This window comes from Zingiber officinale, chromosome 5B (genome assembly GCF_018446385.1).
Source record: "Zingiber officinale cultivar Zhangliang chromosome 5B, Zo_v1.1, whole genome shotgun sequence".
In the NCBI taxonomy this organism is placed as follows: domain Eukaryota; kingdom Viridiplantae; phylum Streptophyta; class Magnoliopsida; order Zingiberales; family Zingiberaceae; genus Zingiber; species Zingiber officinale.
Window position 1 is genome coordinate 42236578 of NC_055995.1, and position 12037 is coordinate 42248614.

The following is a 12037-nucleotide window of genomic DNA, read 5'->3' on the forward strand; positions in this document are numbered from 1 at the left end:
CCATGGTGACTTCAGGTCTAAGGACTAATAGTCATACTAATAGCCACATGAGAAAGTATATGACACTCATATAACGATCCATGATACTTTCTCATGGCGGGTCATTCAGTATACATTCTCCAATGCATACCCATGTGTCAACTTGATATCTCCATATCCATGACTTGTGAGATCAACTCATCGAGCTGACCTACATGCTAGTCTTATTGTATTAACATTGTCCCTGAATGTTAATACTCGACTAGGAATAAATTAGAGTAGTGTTCCCTATATCATCTCACTATCGATTCAACTAATCGATTGATATAGGTATGAACCTTCTACTCAAGGACGTTACTATACTTATTTTATCTGACACTAATACAAATAAGCATAATAACCAAAACCAAATGCCTTTATATATACAAGAATATGATATACATGAGTCAATACAATCATCAAATGATTGGCTCTAGGGCTCTAACTAACACTCACGCCGAGGATGCCCAGCCGCTGGCTAGCCCCATGCGGAAGGCCGTGGTCAGCATCCGCTGCCAGCAAATTGATTGGCTTTTGTAGTTTTGACTTGGGAAGACTCGCACTTCTAGCCAGGATCTTCTGTGGAGCTGAGTCAAATTAGGGTTTCCGTTCCCACTCTATGAAAGTTGTGCCTTCGGTCATCATTCTCCTTGACAACGTCAGCAAGCAAGCGATAGAAATGAAGCGAGCGTGGCGATGGAACAAACAGACCTTCATCATGATCAAGCCCGACGGCGTCCAACGCGGCCTGGTGTGCTCTCCCTCTCCCTCCCCCTTGATTTCTTCTTCCTTCGCTTCGTTCATCTATTCTTCGGCGTTGCATTGCGTAATTTACAGTAGATGTGTTACTGAAACACCAAAATCCTTCTTCTTCCCTTTTTTTTTAGTTGAAAGGTTGGAGAAATCATTAGTAGGTTTGAGAAAAAGGGTTTCTACTTGAAAGGTGAAGATTTTACCAACTGCAATCCTTTTTTTGTTTTCCTCGTCTACTTTAGAGAAGAAACGAGAAATTTTCTTGGTTATTTTTGTGCGTCGATCAGGGTTGAAGTTGGTCGGCGTGGAACGCTCCTTTGCGGAGAAACACTACGTCGACCTCTCCACGAAGCCCTTCTTTGGTTGCCTTGTGGAGTACATCATCTCTGGTCCGGTGGTAGCGATGGTATGGGCGCGAAAGAATGTGGTGGTCAGACTATGCAATTGAGATTGGCAGGTGATTTCTTCTTCATCAGTTAAATTTCTTGAAACTCAAATAAGCTTGAAACTTTGCTTGTCAAGGCCATGTTCTTGCATGTGTAACCTAGAAACTCAAGTATAGTGGAAACTAAAAAATATTAGAGTTTCATCTTCCTGATTGCAAGTATTAATTGATTGATGCATGCAATGTGTTTGATGAATTTCCTCAAACACTATCCAGCAAGAGATCTGAATGAAGTTTCCATCATATGAAGAAAAAAAATCTTTTGGGGTTCAAGCTTGTGTGCCCGATTACGAGCTTTACAATATTACTTTCTCTGATTTTTGGAATCCATTAGCTAGACCTCTTCATATATCTGTGCAGATTACTATCTCCCTATAATGAACATGTTGCATAGGTTGGATTCTCACGTGTCAAATGGGTATGGATCGTTCTGTTCTTCTGTGTTCATAGCTCATTCATATCGTGTTAGCTCGATACAGTTAAGAATTTTACATTACATTGTTGTCTTGTCACTTACAAAAGGGAATATGGAACACTGAACAAGCTGCACACATTCCTCTTACAGATAATTCTAACATTGAGCAGGTTTGTAGTAAGGCATTTTTTCCCCATTCTTTCTCATCGTCTAGGTTTGTGTTAACTTTTTTCCTTTGGCCCTTCAAGTTGAAAACCAAGAGGAATCACTATGTTGAGGGAAGAGAGGTAGGCAATCGAGAGTTTCTTTGCTCATGAGATAGACTACAAAGGTCATTTAAATTTAGATCTTCTGCTACTGCTATGATCCTCATTGGCTATCTAGTAGAAGGTTTCATCAGTCAGACTAATCTGCATTTCGACATGTAATCTCCACAACCAACAGATAGTAATCTCACCACACAAAACAATATAATGAAGAAAACATTATCCTGTTGACTGTTATGGGTGCTAAGGGAATATATATCTCCCTATTACTAGCTTGGCATATGATAAACAATTATTTGTGCGACTCTTTTACAACATTATGAGGTCAACAAGCATTTAAACAATATTTGTTTTCCAATATAATCTCACCACACAAAACAGAATTAAGAAATTACTTTGATCACAGATTACATTCAAGCCAAATGTTATACAGGCTTGATTTTGTTTTATTGTTCAGAATACTGTGGAAACAAAAACAATATTGCATCATTTAATAATCTTCAAATGGCACTCTAACTGAATTCTGGTTTTGGTGGCATTTGCAGGGTCCATGATGCTTCCTTCCAACATGGTGACAACCATGCTAATCGAAGGTCTATTTTCTGGCTTTATCTGTATGCACCATAAACCCACTATCATCATCTTTTTTGTAATTTCTTTAGTCTTAGGATTAGCATCAGTCTCAGGACTAACAAGACTGGTATCAGGAGTGACCAAATCATAGTACTTATCAAAACTGTCATAAACCCAGTCTGGAAAATAAATTTCACTACTATGGTCTGCCATTGCTTTGAAGTTCTTTCTCCCTCCAATGATTTCTAATATCATCATTCCGTAGCTATAAACATCTGACTTACTAGATGCAGTCATATGGCGTTCTGCTTTCTATATACTGCAAAAATTGATCAGATGTATCATCCCTAATTATTCACCCAATTTTAAAGCCAACCCAGTGTATAAACGTAAAGTTAGTCATAACAAAATTGTAGTGACCAAATTGCCCACATACTTTTTAGTCTAGCTTATGCGGAACTTGAATGGCCTTAAGAAGGTGATCCAACTGATAGTAGTTGAACCAAATGAAGATAGTGTGAATAAATTATTTTATATATTCCAAGAAAAATCATAATAATCTACTATACACCATGCATCACTATATTTAGTTTCTTTCAAATCAGTTGCCTTATAACATATTATTTCAAATGTGCATATCAAAGAAGCTGAGCAAACAAGTAAAAATTTTGATATCTTTTAATATTTCAGTGTGTAAATAAATAAATATCTATCAATAAAATATCTTAGTTTATCTGCTTCGTTATAGGCTTTATGTTGGTGAGTAGCTACAAGTGGGGTCATGTGCATGCATTTTATAATGCCCTTGTCACATGGACCAACAACGGTTATAGGTGATATCGATGGAATTATTCTGGTAGAAAGTGGATCTCATTCCATGTATTAGGGTCAGAAGCCATTTGGATTCTGATAACCCATAATCCAACTCATGTGTAATTGTTAGTCTATCTTTAAGAACTAGTGAGGCCTTGTTAATTGGCAGGATGTAGCATCAAATTTATCTCAACAGTTAGTATACTTTGTAACCTTGACCGTTTAACTGAAAATTTTTTCCATTCCTTTCACACATCAAATAATATTAGATGCATAATCTTTGTTAGTATCAAAGAAAGGTTTGTGAATTTAGCCAGAAAATGTTATGGTGATCTCAGATGGCACGTCTTCTTTAGTACTAGGGTTGTGCCTATAGTTGATCAGCATCTTCTATTTTTGCAACATACTACGCCCTTTGTATATTGTTGCTCCCTGCTTTATTGAATTCTTTATCAAACCTTCACTTTCCTTGATGGTTGCTTGCCTCCTAATTGAAGGGGAAGCACTGACAAAACTGTTATTTAAGCTATTGTTTGTAGAATGGCCAGAGCTTGTGGATATTATAGGGTGACTTTTTAATTTGGATATTTTTATTCTCTTAAGTTTTTTTTCCTTGTTGAATAACTTCATTTTAATAATTTTTCCCAAGTCATGCTTTGCTTTACAACCTTACCATCCACAAGCATTGTCAAGCCTTGGCAACATATACATGGATTGGTAAGCTTTAGAAATGTTTGATGGCAACTGTGTGGATAGTTTATTTTTGTTCCTTAATGAAACTTCTCTTCATGCAGCAACATGATGAGTGTTGCTGCATCATTCTATAAGGCAACTTTAGCAGTTACAACAGGGATATCTGCGCCCTTCAACAACTTGACTATTATATACAAGCAACAGGTAGAGTACTATATCTACCTTTTTCATTGCAATCATGTACTAATAATATGTTCATTGCCATCACGCCCTCGCAATCATGCTTGGTTTTTTGTCAAACAGTTGGCTACAGCACGTTTATGTTTTAACAGGATACAGTTAGAATGCCATCTGGACTGCTATGAGATTGAAGTGAGAAGGATCATCAGTGATGGATGGTCGTTGACCATTTAGTGCAACTACCTCTCATTTTAGTGGGGAAGCATCTGCATTGGCTTTGACAAATATAGTTTAAAATATTTTATTGGATCAAACTTTTCTTAGGGATATGAATTCCAGTTTACTATGTGGAATTTTTGTAAAAATCACTTCTCGCTTTTATTTCTTCCTTATTCAATCATGATATTTTTGTCGGTTTATATTGGCAAGATACTTCGGCTAATTTCGTTAATTTGGAATATACTAGGCAGCACCTACATAGCTACACTGCTAGTTCAACCTTTGCTTCCTGCGTGGATATTCAATCATGAGAATTGTTGCTTTCTACTAGTTCAGACTGATGTTGTGTAACGACCCAATTTTCCCTATTTCAAGTTCTAAAAGTCCATAAAAATATTTGGAAATACTTTTAAAATATTCTAGAGATTTTTAGAGTATTTTTACGTAATTTTTGGAGGTCGTTTAGTAGGGTTACAAAAAGAAAGAAGTTTTAAAAAAAAAAAATGTTGAAGGTGAGATTCGAACCCACGATCTCGGGTCGGACTGACCCAAGCAAAACCGGCCCAACCAGCTGAGCTACACGGTTTTTGTTAATCATATACGGAGCGAAATGTATATATGCAGTAGTTGGAACGTTTAAGATAAATTGGAATTAAAAGTGCGCGGCTGAGGGTTTGAAGCCGAGACTCGTTGATTCGGTAAAAGGTCGGCCAACCAACTGTGCTAGCAGGCATTTGTTATTAAAGAAGGAGAAAAATTCCACTTAAGCTATAGTTGGAAACGAAAATAACCTTGAGTATAAGTTTTAAATCCTTTTCCTAAAACCTAAAAAATTTCTCTCATAATTCCTCCTCTCCCTCACGAACGCCGTCGGCGCCGATTCTGCCCGAGCGAAGGAAAACGAAGACGACTTAGGGCACGTCTCCGGCGGCCGACGAGCATCGTTTTCCGGCCGGTCTTCACCCGTACGTGACCACCTTGACGAGAGGAGCTCGGAAACGCAAAGAAGCCGCCGGGATTCTCATCTATCCGAAACCCTAGATCTTCCTTTTTCGGCTGTGAGTTCAAGAACACGATGTGAGTTGCTTCTCACCTGCAGTAGGAGTAGCTCCGATTTTTGCTTCGATGTTTCCTTGTTTTCTTGAGTTTTACCGTGAGAAAATCTTGGTTTTTGTTTGTTGCCGTGAACCCTAAAGAAAGAAGGGAAGAGTTAGTACAGTTTAGGCATGAAGAACAGTAGCAAGATTTAAGGTTCTAAATTCCAGCAAGTTTAAAATTTGATTTCGAAGCATGTTTTGGAGGAAGTTTATAATTAGGTTGCTGCCATGAAACCTAATGAAGAATTGTTAGATTGATCCTTACCTTGGATGAACTATAGTTCAGTTCAAGCACGTGGAATTGTTAGATTCGGAAGTTAACAGATTGTTTAGCTTTGATTAGCCATGTGTGGCACGTTGGGCTTCTTTTGCTTCCTTGCCGTGGCACCACAGATAGTTGCAACAAGTTTTGATTCCCGTTGCTTTGTGAAAGTATGAGTTTTCAACAAGTTTACATAGGTTTTAAGCTTTAGCATGTTTAGTTTTGGTTGGCTATGAATTGGTTCTATTTTCTTATGTAAGGATAGCAAGATATTGATTTGGCTTGAGGTGTACATGTTTGCTTGTGAAGGCTTTGAATTCATTAGTAGCACAGATTTAGGTTTCCCTTATTACCTCAATGGGCACAGGAAATATGCTACGAGAATAAGTAAAGAGTGGATAGCTTATATTTGTAAAAGTTGTAAATCCTGGCAGAACATAGTATACAGATTTTTAGTACAGGATTAAGCTTGATTTCATCGCAGATAAAAGTGCAGAATAGGTTGAAAACATTATCAGATTTTATTGAGATTACAAGTGCAGAATTTTTATAAGTAAAGTATACAGATTTGAGGTTTAGCTATGCTACTTTCATTTAAGTATACAGATTTGAGTTTCTTTATTCTAGCATGAGGTTTAGCTATGCTTCCTTGCTACCATTCAGATAAGCATACAGATTTTGAATTATATAGCATTGCAGTTTTGATGGTTTAACATTGGAAGATCCAATTAGATCTCTAGTAGCTTAATTAGACTTACAGATTTTAACTAAGCCTATAGTGCAGAATTTATTAAGTTTATAAGAGCAGAATTTTATTAAGCTTATAAGTGCAGAAGTTAGTTAGTGTAGTGAGCATATTTTTATCAAGTTAGTATGCAGATTTCTGTTAAGCATTAGTATAGATTTCAGATTTGTTAAGTATAGTATGCAGACTTTAATAAGTAGATTTTTTATAAGTATAGCATGCAGATTTTTAAAGTATCAGTTTAACATGAGCAGTAATGATTCCTATCTTTAGTCTTTTGCTATTGGACTAATATGAGAAGTTATAAGCTAAGAAAGACCAAGACTTTAACTTGATCTCAATTTCATAAGTTTAAGATTAAAAGCACACACAAGGTGTTTAATATCAAAAGCGCACACAAGGTGTTTGCTTAAAGGCCAAGTAAGGGCAAGTATAAAGAAGTTAGTAAGAAAGTATTTTACTTTTTAATGGCATGTACCGGACACAAGTTCCAAGGGATGGGCTCCAAGTTGCCCCTAGGCATAAGGCCTAGAAGTATCTTAGTAGTTTCGGGATTAGTTACCTCGATTCTTATTAAGAATGCGTGCAAAGTGGTACAATGCCGGGCCCAAGAGAAGTTGATTATTATTTTGAAGTATTAAAGTATAAGTTTTGAAACAAATGAAACAAGCTTCAAATATGTTTAGAATTAGAAAGTTTAGTTTCTTGTTATTTGAAGCATGCAGTAGTAGTTTCAATTGTTTCCTTGCTACTAGATTATTCAGCATGTTTAGCTTTACATGTTTAGTAGTTTTACATGTTTAGTAGTTTTACATGTTTAGTAGATTTACATGTTTAGTAGCTTTACATGTTTAGTATGTTTCCTTTATTGGATTTTGAGCATGATTAGCTATACATGTTTAGTATTTCAGATAGTATGATTCCATTGCTATTTATGAGCATGAGTAGTTTTATATGTTAGCATTCAGTTTTAGCATGTTTTTATTTATATACATGCATATCGAGTTTTTGTGAGTAGATAGTGCTCACTAAGCTTTATGCTTATAGACTGCACTTCCTCCTACTGCAGATAAAGGAAAGGAAAAGATTTAGCAAGGAAGGCGACAAGGTGGTGGTGATGAAGGTGTGTGATGACTGGACTATGGAGAGATCCAGAGTTTGCTAGCAAATGTTCAGGATTTACCTGTTTAGAGTTTCAGTTTATGTTCTAGTTCTCTTTAAATATTATTATGAGTTGAGATTGTAATTAAGTTTATTCCGCACTTGTAGTTGGGTCCTATTGTTGGAGTGATATAGTTGTTTGCTATTGTTAGAGTAGTTCCTTCTTCTTATTGTGTTATTATACTGCGTGGTTGTGAAGATATATGTTCCAGCCGCCTGTGGCTGAGTATAGTATATTTGTATTGATGATTTGGTCACCGGTACAGGGGAGACTCTGCCGAAATTTTTCGGTAGGGATTCCTCGTGGTTTTTAATTATACCGGTTAAGTAGAGTTAGTAGATAAGTAACGGTCACTCTTAGAGAGCAGTAGTAGTAGTAAGAAGGGTGGTCGTTACTGTTGGTATCAGAGCAGTTCCCATTCTCCAGCATCACACACATCAGCATCATCCTTGCCGTCTTCAAGTAAGAAAGTATTTAAGTTCTTTCTTTATTGCTTTCCTTATTATTAACTGCAGTACAGAGTAATTGCTTATGAGTACTTAAGTAAGATAGAAATTATGGTTTCTCCTTTCTTGATCCATATGTATGTATGTTAGAAAGGATAGAGGAGATATGAAGTCTTTTTCTCTCCATAACTAGATGTCATGAATAGGACATCCCCGTACCGTTCGTACTAAGAACCAAGATCAGGAGAACGAAGAGCTTAGATCAACTGAGCCCAATCTCTTTGAAGTTGTTACCCAACTCCAGAGACAAGTAGTAGAGCAGCAACAAGTGATTTGCAATCTGATGACCAATCAGAAGCCAGCTCCTCCCATTCCCCCCAACCATTAACGTGGAGACCCCAGTGGTGATTGAAGTCCCATTAGTTGCCCTAGAAGTCACCACAGCACTTAGAAGACAAGAAGCTTACCTCATACAGTGGCTGAAATTGAAACTAGAGAGCTTCTCAGGCACGACTGAGCCCTGGGATGACCAGGCTTGGTTCAAAACACTAGAGAGCACAACGGAGCTTCTTGACTGGCCAGAAGTCAAGAAGGTTAAGTGTGCCTCTTTCTGCCTATCTGGAGATGCTTGTATGTGGTGGGAGCGAGTTAAGAGTAAGAGAGCAGTCAACCAGATGAGCTGGGTTGACTTCGAGATAGAGTTTTACGAAGAAGTCTTCCGTCAACGGATCACCAATAAACAGTATGAGGAGCTTATGGAATTCAGACAAGGTGACCTACCAGTAGAAGAAGCGGTTAAAAGATTTAACAGGCTAGCTCACCTTTGCCTAGAGTTAGTAAGTACAGTGAAAGAATGAGTCAGACTGATGCTCCTAATGCTGAGACCAGAAATAACACCTAATGTGATGTAGTGAAACTCACCGACCATAGATTGGTGAAGAGCTAGTCAGCAGGGCATTAGTGAGCACTATCTGAACAGCAACAAGGCACAACAAACACAACACAAGCCAGTCAAGATAGAAGACAAGACAGTGGGGAAATAGACCCTAGTCAAGTAATCAGAACTGGAGTACAGAAGAACAAGAAAGACCCAAGCAGGAAGATGTTCGGGTAGTCTGTGAGTATCCAAAGGTATTTCTAGAAGAGCTACCTGGACTACCTCACAACAGAGAAGCGGAATTTGAAATTGAATTGGTTCCTGACGCCAGCCCAATTTCAAAAGCCCTGTATCAAATTTCTCTAGCAGAGCTAAAAGAGTTACAAGAACAATTTCAGGAGCTACTTGACAAGGGTTTCATCCGCCCTAGTCACTCACCTTGGGGGAGCTCCTATGTTGTTTGTCAAGAAGAAAGACGGATCTATGCTAATGTGCATAGATTTTAGAGTGCTGAGCAAAGTAACAGTTAAGGACTAGTACCCTCTTTCCAGAATAGATGATCTATTTGATCAGCTAAAGAGAGCAACAGTGTTCCCTAAAATATACCTGCGTTTTGGGAACCATCAGTTGAAAGCGGAAGGAAGTAATACACCCAGGTAAAGCTAACAAAGTGGCAGATGCACTAAGCAGAAAGTCCAGTGCATCCCTGATGTCTCTGTCATCATTAGCCCTGCCACTGCAGAAAGAGTTGTCAGACTTTGGAGTCGAAATTATTTAAGGGCAACTCTCTGCATTGACCTTAGAGTCAACCCTGCTTGAGGATATACAGAGAAAGCAAAGTGAAGATCCAGATATCCAAAAGATCAAGCAAGGGATACAAGAAGAAGAAAATTCAGAGTTTCGAGTATCAAATAGTGGAATCCTCTACCAGGGGAACCGCCTTTATGTCCCTAATGACGAAGAGTTGAGAAAGAAGATTATAGAAGAAGCTCATAGTACACCCTACTCCATGCATCATGGTTCTACCAAGATGTACCAAGACGTGAAACAGAGGTTCTGGTGGTCTGGACTCAAAAGAGATGTAGCTAAGTATGTCAGTACCTGCCTGACATGTCAGAGGGTCAAAGCAGAACACCAGAGACCAGGAGGAGTCCTACAACCTCTTCCAATACCAGAGTGGAAGTGGGAAGACATATCCATGGACTTCATAAAAGGTCTTCCAAGAACTACGAATGGATATGACGCAATATGGGTAGTAGTGGACAGATTGACCAAGTCTGCTCATTTTCTAGCCATCAAGGTGTCCCACTCTATAGAGCAGTTGGCACAGCTGCATGTTAAAGAGGTGATCAGACTTCACGGAGTTCCTAAATCTATTGTTTCTGATAGAGATGGACGCTTCACCTCACACTTCTGGGAGTGTGTTCAGAACGCACTAGGCACCAAACTCAAGTTCTGCACAGCCTTCCATCCTCAGACTGATGGACAGACAGAGTGAGTAAATCAAATTCTAAAAGATATGCTCAGAGCTTGTGCACTAGATTTCAAGGGGAGTTGGTGCAAGTATCTATGCTTAGCTGAGTTTGTCTACAATAATAGTTATCAGGCTACCATCAAGATGACACCTTATGAGGCGTTATATGGTAGGAAGTGCATATCACCCATCTGCTAGCAGGAAGCAAGTGAAAGAAAAGAAATGGAAGTAGAGCTGGGCATTCAGACAGAGCCGATAGATGAAACTACTCAGGCTATTCAGAAGATCAGACAGAGAATTGAGACTGCCCAGAGTAGGCAGAAGAGTTATGCTGACACACACCGTAGGCCACTTGAATTCCAAGTAGGGGATTCAGTTTTTCTCAAGGTCGCTCCTATGAAGGGAGTGATGAGATTTGGCAAGAGGGGCAAATTAAGTCCTCGTTATGTAGGACCTTACCTGATCATAGAGAGGGTTGGGAAAGTAGCTTACAAGCTGGATTTACCACAAGACATGTCAGCAGTACACAATGTATTTCATGTCTCCATGCTAAAGAAGTGTCTCCATGACCCGAGCCAAGTGATTCAGCCTCAGTCAGTGCAAATCCAAGAGGATCTTAGTTATGAGAGCAGACCTATACAGATAGTGGACAGAGAAGTCAAGAGACTAAGAAACAAAGAAGTGCCACTAGTGAAGGTCATCTGGCAGAACCAGAAGCACGAGGAAGTCACTTGGAAACGTGAGGACGGTATGAGACAGAAGTATCCAGAATTGTTCTAAGTTCGAGGACGAACTTTTTATAAGGTATGGGGAATTGTAATGACCCAATTTTCCCTATTTCAAGTTCTAAAAGTCCATAAAAATATTTGGAAATACTTTTAAAATATTCTAGATATTTTTAGAAATTTTTAGAGTATTTTTTACGTAATTTTTGGAGGTCGTTTAGTAGGGTTACAAAAAGAAAGAAGTTTTAAAAAAAAAAAAATGTTGAAGGTGAGATTCGAACCCACGATCTCGGGTCGGACTGACCCAAGCAAAACCGGCCCAACCAGCTGAGCTACACGGTTTTTGTTAATCATATACGGAGCGAAATGTATATATGCAGTAGTTGGAACGTTTAAGATAAATTGGAATTAAAAGTGCGCGGCTGAGGGTTTGAAGCCGAGACTCGTTGATTCGGTAAAAGGTCGGCCAACCAACTGTGCTAGCAGGCATTTGTTATTAAAGAAGGAGAAAAATTCCACTTAAGCTATAGTTGGAAACAAAAATAACCTTGAGTATAAGTTTTAAATCCTTTTCCTAAAACCTAAAAAATTTCTCTCATAATTCCTCCTCTCCCTCACGAACGCCGTTGGCGCCGATTCTGCCCGAGCGAAGGAAAACGAAGACAACTTAGGGCACGTCTCCGGCGGCCGACGAGCATCGTTTTCCGGCCGGTCTTCACCCGTACGTGACCACCTTGACGAGAGGAGCTCGGAAACGCAAAGAAGCCGCCGGGATTCTCATCTATCCGAAACCCTAGATCTTCCTTTTTCGGCTGTGAGTTCAAGAACACGATGTGAGTTGCTTCTCACCTGCAGTAGGAGTAGCTCCGATTTT

General features: G+C 38.8%; 1 long non-coding RNA gene across 2 annotated transcripts; it reads left to right on the plus strand.

Annotated features, from left to right (window-relative positions):
* The first annotated feature begins 728 nt into the window (after window positions 1–728).
* LOC121987368 lies at window positions 729–1166 on the plus strand. Of its 2 annotated transcripts, none has more exons than XR_006113531.1 (3): window positions 729–769; window positions 906–961; window positions 1059–1166. It is a non-coding gene; the product is annotated as an uncharacterized LOC121987368 (long non-coding RNA). The 2 variants fall into 2 exon arrangements; XR_006113532.1 differs by having other exon boundaries at window positions 913–961.
* Window positions 1167–12037: the final 10871 nt, after the last annotated feature.